We start from the raw sequence: 8,072 nt of genomic DNA, 5'->3' as shown, positions 1-8,072 counted from the left end.
TAACTGATGTTTTTTATTCTTCTTCTGAAAGTCTGTTATTTTTGCTTTTAGATCTAGCAGAATCAGTTGCATTATTGTTGCGTCTAGTTGTTAATTTGGGCTGGAATTTATGTCTTCAAGTTATTCATTTCAAGTGATTTTTCTCTGGAAATACAGAGTGCTAAAAATAAGATTCTTTGACAGAGATATTCACTGGGATTTATATTGAATTCAAACCTGAAATTATATTACTGTGTTTCAACAAAAGACTTTTGGCACAACACTACAATACAAGCAGCTGCAGACATATCAACACTTTCAGGGCTGGTTGTAATTTGGATCTCGGCTAAAGTTTATTAAGAACTTTTATTATTAGACCTTGTGACTATAATTCTGTGATTTTTTGTGATGTTTATTTTGCAATACCATACGTTCTTTTTTTTTCTATTTCATTTTCACTTTGTATTATAGGGAAATAACTTATTTGTTGAATTTTACAAAGGTTGTTGCTTTTCACTCTTTTCCGTTACTTTTTTAAAGAGCATAGACTCATAACAGAAAATTGGGGGCTCATCCTTGGAATACGAGTTTTTCTGAAATAGAAAACTTTAAAGTGCTATATACATATAAAATACAAGCTAATAATATGTTCACACACACACACACACACACACACACACACACACACACACGCACGCACGCATGCACACACACGAGGAAATACATTACTTAAACAACTATTCATATAAATACTACATTGCTGCAGATAACATACGTCGTGCATTAAACTTATCTAGAGCGAATGCCCGAAAACAACAGTTTGGTAAAGTGAAAGAGTTCTACAATAGTAAAGTCAAGAATCTTCTTCCAGAAAATGAAAACTACAAATACTGGAAATGTTTAGCAAGACCATCAAGACCAGAATATGTTTCACTGAAAATTAAATCAGAAATGGGATGGCATTTAAACACAGGTAGTTGCGAGATTAAAACCACTCATTAAAGACTAATTCACAAGAGTCTGGGTAAAACAAGCTGGACAAAAAAAAAAAAAAGGATGGATAAATCCATTTCGTTATCTGCCAACTTATACAGCTGGAACACTTAAATTTAAAATAAAAGCATCACTGTAGACAGCTGCTAAATAAGATTATTTTTAAAAACTTACTTGTACGTAAGCTATTCCTAATGTAGGTTCAGATTATAGTACAGCATATGTATTACAAATTTAAAACACATCGAGATTGTTGACATTTTATGTAACAGGTACACTTTTGTCATTGAAAAGGGCAAACAATTGGTGTGGACTCAAGCTCCTTCCCCCCATTTAAATATATCAGCATCCTCATGCCCCTATCTATTCGCCTACCCTCCCATTTGTTTGTAAACCCCACTGATTTTAAAGACGAGAAGCATCAAGGATATAAACAAAAATACATACTCTGAGACATTTAATTTATTTATTTATTTATTCTATATTGATTGACACCAAGAGGTCTCTAACACTGTCATCTGTGCGCTTCAAACACAATGGGAGTTTCTTAACATGATGCCATATTTGCATGGGCGATTCTGTGTGTTCTTTTTGTTTGTTTGTTTTTGTCAGTCAGCAGATGTGATGTATTCGTCATCTTCAATCACCCATGGATAATACCTTACACTTCAGTAACTTATATCCCCTGGAACACATGTAAGAATAAAACATTATTAGTCTTATTTTAAATTAATTTTTGTTCTAGAAATATTAAAACTATAAAGATATAAAACTATAGGGGTGTAACCTGTATGATATTGTTACAGGTTAGACACGTAATCCGTTGATTCATTGACGGATGCTCCTAATTTTCTTTGTAACGAACCCCTGTGATGCAGACGATAGTTTTTCTTCAGAATGGACTAATCTAACCGGAAGAGGACAGCGATTAGTCTGTGCTTGCTTACAAAGACAGCCTTAGTGTGGATCGAAACACGACTAAATGTTAGGGGCCTCCTGCTTGCAACCAGATTATAAGTTATAATTTCATGAATAAAATGACAGTTTTTCTACATTTTTAAAAAATGATGTCTTTGATGCATTGCTTATTTAAAACCAGTTTGGCAAGGCATACAAATTATTCCTGTACAATGAAGTAAATCTCGAAAGGTGCTTGATGATCAAGTTTCATTTACAACCAAGACTAATCCTCAATATGCAATTTCTTGAGAAAGAGCACAGCAATTTTCTCAAGAAGAGTCTTATTCCAAATTGTCTCCCCATACGTGCACTGACCGGAAGTTTACACGTCGTCTACATTGGTCAAGTATTGTAAGCACACTTTATGCGGAATCGTTAAGAATACCTCTTTACTTTGGTCGTTTTGTGACTTAAGTTTGGTTTAATCGGGGATAGACATTCAAAATGTGGATTTCTTCTTATTGGTCTGTTTTTGGAAAGTAATTTTAACACGAAATGGATTAGTGCGCACCATGCAATTTCATTTGTACCTGACCCCGGTCAGGAGTCTGACGTTTTAAGATACGACGAACATTTGTGACTTATATCTGTATCTCCATGTCGGCCAGTTCTGTTCGTCGGGTAATTCTGCACAACGATACGTAATTTGTTTCAACATTAGATCACATGTTATTTTGTGTCAAGAAAGAACAATCGTACTTTAATTAAGAAAAGTGATATTCATAAACTGAAGAAAAAAATATCCCACATTTCGACTCGAAATGCGTAGAAAACGTGATTTCTAAATGTCAACATGAAGACCCACTTCATGATCTTCTTGAATCTGTAACCCAGAAAATCCTATTTGCTATGTATCTTTTGGAATCGTACAAATAAATACATTATATAAAAGATTGAAATGTATACCTTAAAAGAATTTTGCATTTTAATCCAAGTTTCCAATTTTGCAAGAAGTTGTACCACACGTACAAAATCGTCTGATACCCAATGTGTCAACATGCCGTTAGAATGGGATTCTCAAGAAATTCCTTGGCTTACAGTCTGTTTCTATATTCTTTTATAATTTTCCCCATAAACAAGTTGTCAACACATTACACCTTATTCATTGTTGTTTCTCTTCCACATAATAGCTTAATTTTTTTTATAAAATGTTGACCTTTACTAATTTTTTTACAAGACCAGTTTAGTTGGCTTAATATCGCTTGGCATTTATTGGCATTGTAATGTTGAATTTCGTAAAACTAACTAAAAACCTGACCTAATTATTTGACTGAACTGCTGACAGAAACAGTCCAAAGTAATGTATTTCATTTCTCTAGCCTGATGGATAAATATTACATCTTTTCAAAGCTGTGCGCAGAATAGGCCAACATATCATGAGTCATGAAAACACAGGGGTGGTATCTAGTGTGTCAAAAATTAATATTATTTTGAACATAATACTCTGGTGACAGTTGTCTCTTTTCAAATGGTATACATTGCAGTATTTTAATTTTGTCAATCGGTCATATTCAGTATGCCATTTGCTTCAATATTGGTGAAAGAAACCTTAGGTGCACAGAAATGCCCAACAGCTTTGTATACGTAGCTGAAACCAGTATATAACTATATATATAGTACAGATAAGATTTCCGGTATTTCCAGTATATTTTGCCACAAAATGTCATAGTATTTATTGATAAAATGTCATAATTGTGCTACTGTGTTGCTTACATTTGAACTATCAATCATACATACAGTATAAATTAATATGAGGGAGAACATGTCTCTCCTTTGTCGTCCGACCTATTTAAGAATCAATGCTGATAGTTCAAGCTACATTTCGCACAGTGTAATAAATTTGGTACCGATATTTAGTTCAGGCATTCCACATTGTATGCCTTTCCAACGTTTGGCTTTAAGTTACTATCTTATCATTAAGGAATACCAGATCATCTTCCCACACTACTGCTCAACATGATTTTGCCTGCTTAATATGCAAGTATCATTGGTTGTGTATAACTTTGATAAGACCAAAACAGAAAATATGTTTCTTGTTGGCCAACCATCCCTGTTTCTCATTGTTCATCCTAGCACTTTATCCCTGTGGTAAAAAGAAATATCACATTAAATGTATATTATGTTTCTAAAAAGAGACTTGCCTATCCAAATTTTAAAACCAGTGCAACCAGGAAGACATTTGCTTTAGTTTGGCCTAATTTAATATTATATAACAATGTAACAAGTACTAGTGCTAGTGATAGTTTAATTTAAAAAAAAAAATTAAGCATAATTGCTTACACAATTTTTTATAGGGAAAATGGGTCTAACAATATTTAATTAATCCATTATTAATTGATCCTCTTTGTCCCTACATCAAAAACCAAAAAGTTAATTAAAGTATATTAAAACAAATCAGGTGCTTTGATTTTTAAATCATCACTATACAAAGTGACAATTAAAATTTTACAAAAATGTGTTTACTTACCTTTTTTGATAAGTCATTAAAGGTCAGTACCTTATGAAGTTTCATTAACGTTTTCAGTGCCACTTTTAATTGCCTTTACCTCACAATCTCGTTTGATGCATCTTTACAAATCAGTTGATCTATCTTTTTATAGAAATGCTTAAAATTAATCAAATCTTTGTTGAGTTGCCTATGTTCTTTAGTGAATTGTTTTAGATGGCTGATTTTCCTTAAATCAGAATGTCAAAATAATACCAATCAGTGCTCAGTTTGTTGTAAATGGTATTTTAGGAAGTGTAGCGATATGTTTCAACAAGAACTTAAATCTTTGTCTTTGAAATCATCAAACTTTCACAAATCCAATGCATTTGAACAGGACAAGCATGATGCAGGTGTGACTTGATCCAAGTAAAAGGTTAACTGATTAAAATTATTTTATATTTTATTATTATTCCTCTTAAAAAAATGTTTTTTAATGAAGCTAAATTTCCAACCATTTTGAAATGTTGTTTGTATTAAAATATTGTCCTCATCCTCACAAGATAATAATATATAATAAGCTGCTTCTTTATTTGAAGTAATAAAAATAATGAAATTTCGTGTGGGCATAAATACATTGTTTATTCCAAGAATTAAGTAGATTCTTGTTATTTGTTTTGAAACAAAATATATCTATCTTTCCTTTCTTATTTTTTTATAATTTTCAAGTTTCATGTTATCAGTTCAGTTTATATAAGTTGTTTCTTGTTTTATTTGTATAATAATTTTTTAAATGTGTTGTATATATTTTAAAACAATGAAACAAATAAATTCTTTAAAATGTTACAAAAATTGTCTTTATGTAGAAACCCATTTCTGCAACTATCTAGTATCCCATACTCTTTCTCTCTAATAGCAGAATAGTCACTGATTTTCACTGCACACAAGGCATACAAATGGTTAACAAAAGATCGTTGACATGCTTGACAGCCATCATGCATAAGCCATCCAGTGGTGTTCTTTTAGGTGGTACATTTGAAGCATATACCAGTTACGGAAATTGATTTGGAAAATGTAACTACTGTACTCTGAAGCAGGTGCAAACAGTTTTTGTTGTGATGTAAATACTAAAATAAATTTACAATTAATTTGACACCACATTCTCTCATGTATCATTGTATTTAGACCATTGAAGTAATTGTCCACACCTGATAGTTACATTTACACTGTACAGCTGTTTTACTTGCTGGTTTTTGCAAATGTCACACATCCTGGAACCTAAAATAATAAGAAAAAAATTATTGTCATAATATAATAATCAACTTAATAAATCATTATCTTTATTTATTATTAATTGCTTAAACATTAAATTAATGTATATATTGTAATACATGTTGTTAATAATATAATTATTTGCCTTTAAAACTGTAATCAAAGTGCAGGTTCCAGGTTTTTATTAATTTGCTTTGCAATTCTTGCCTGTAACATTTACTGTTGCATCAAGTTTTAGCACTAATGAAAGTAGATGTTACTCTATTAAATAACTAATATTAAATTATCAAAGTTATTAATTATACATACATAACCAATGATACACTATGGTATTTCTATTATAATTGAAGTGTGTTGCACTGTTCTCAGTGTATTTGGTGTTTCGGTGCTTCTGTCTCCTGCACCTCATACCAAAAGTCTGATCTTGCCTCACTTGACTGAATGAAGTCATAGTTAATTATGATTTCCAATTGTTACATGTTTAGGCTCTCATAAATAGTAACAAGAAAAGAGTGAAGACAACAAGCTTTTTAAAATTTAACAAATAATTTCACTAATAAATCACACATTAAGAATGAATAAAAAAAAGTTGTTTACTCCAACTGTTACTAATTCTGTATCAAGGTCAGTATCTAGGTCAGCATACAGATACAAAGTTCTGTTATTAGGTGTCAAATTCCAGTAAACAAAATTACACTACTATAACATGAAATGGATTTTTTAAATTTTTTAAACTAACACACAAATAGTTGAATTAAATCAAATATAAATTAAATCAAATATACATAACACAGTTATGGAACCATAGTTTTATTAGCATGTTTGTTTAATTGATATTGTAGACATAAAGGGTCATCGAATTGAAACCAGATGTCACAATTATTAATGATTCCTTTTATTGATATAATTAATGATATGCCAAACTACATAAATGAATTGTACTGATAGTTCATAATACACTACAAGATAAAGCCGTAAACATCAGTTTAATGTAATACCTAACAAAAACAAAATTAGTATAAGAAAATAGAAAAGTGATATGACTAAAATACAAGTTGTACAATTCATTGATGTATTCGGAACCAACTATTTCAGTAATAAGCATCATTATTGATAATTAGAGTACAAAAATACAAGTTGTACAATTCATTGATGCATTCAGAACCAACTATTTCAGTAATAGGCATCATTATTGATAATTAGAGTACAAAAATACAAGTTGTACAATTCATTGATGCATTCGGAACCAACTATTTCAGTAATAGGCATCATTATTGATAATTAGAGTACAAAAATACAAGTTGTACAATTCATTGATGCATTCGGAACCAACTATTTCAGTAATAGGCATCATTATTGATAATTAGAGTACATATACCTTTAAATGCCAATTAGCTTGATTTCACTCCATGTTCATCATTATTCCTTTGAAGATCATCAAATAAATGTGCTGATAAATACATTGTTAACAAAGTCATTGTTAAAGCATGATCAGTTTTAGATGAGGCCAATCAAGAGGTGTGATCCAGTAAAAATTGGATTGAATATTGCACTATGATGTCACAATGAAAGCATCAGGTTTTGGAAAATATGTGAACTACACCCCTACATGTTTAATGATTAGACCAAAAGTCTGCTTGTTTTAATCCTAGTTGGTGTCAGTATACCTTTGTAAAATGTCATGGCAGTCAGGTATTTCAATCCGTAAGTTTTTTGACTACAGCAAGTTAAGGTGTATATTAATCAACAATCATGAATGAACACACCTTGGTAAAACTAATTTAGTATTAAATTTTGGAATAGCAGGATGATGGGGCCTCTATGACATTTACTTTATCATAGCTGTATATCAACATTAATCCCTTTAAAAACATGGCCATAAGAGGTGTGGCAAGTAAGATGGAGGGCACTGTGGCATCATACAGTTACAGAAGTGAAGTGCAAGTAGCATGAAGGAGACTACATCATCAGCCATATACAATTGTAGATTCCAAGCATTTTGTTACTTGGCAATAGCTGACTGCTGTAAAGTTGGACAAATGTGATGACTGATTTCACTGCATTAACAGCTCATGAAGCAGACTACATCATCAGCCATATACAGTTGTAGATTCCAAGCATTTTGTTACTTGGCAATAGCTGACTGCTGTAAAGTTAGACAAATGTGATGATTGATTTCACTGGATTAACAGCTCATACTGCTTATCAGTTTGAGTACTGAGGAGAGGAGAGATGAGCATGTTTTCAGGTGCCCTTATTACCTCTCCATACCCAGTACTAGGTCAGTCTGAATACACTAGTGATCTGTGGGCAGGCACCAAAAGACATGTTGCCCTAGCTTTCACAGAAACTCCAAAATTTGCAGTTGAACAGTAGTCTAATATTACAGGTAACTGTATCAAGGGTACCAGGTTGGGAGCCTCAACCTTTGTGCCTGGCAGTG

General features: G+C 31.9%; 1 protein-coding gene across 4 annotated transcripts in view; it reads left to right on the top strand.

The window, feature by feature from the left end:
- Positions 1-2,230: 2,230 nt before the first annotated feature.
- LOC149806269 (solute carrier family 38 member 10-like) overlaps positions 2,231-8,072 on the top strand; it is a 102,120-nt gene continuing 96,278 nt past the window's right edge. For 2 of the 4 annotated variants that reach the window (XM_089951218.1, XM_089951216.1), the window contains exon 1: positions 2,231-2,283. The gene's annotated coding sequence lies outside the window, so the exon portion shown is untranslated. The other 2 variants (XM_089951219.1, XM_089951217.1) reach the window with 2 other exon arrangements.

The sequence above is a fragment of the Sinohyriopsis cumingii genome, chromosome 2, assembly GCF_028554795.1.
Source record: "Sinohyriopsis cumingii isolate HCF-2022 chromosome 2, ASM2855479v2, whole genome shotgun sequence".
Classification (NCBI taxonomy): domain Eukaryota; kingdom Metazoa; phylum Mollusca; class Bivalvia; order Unionida; family Unionidae; genus Sinohyriopsis; species Sinohyriopsis cumingii.
This window is presented reverse-complemented; position numbering and strand designations above follow the sequence as displayed.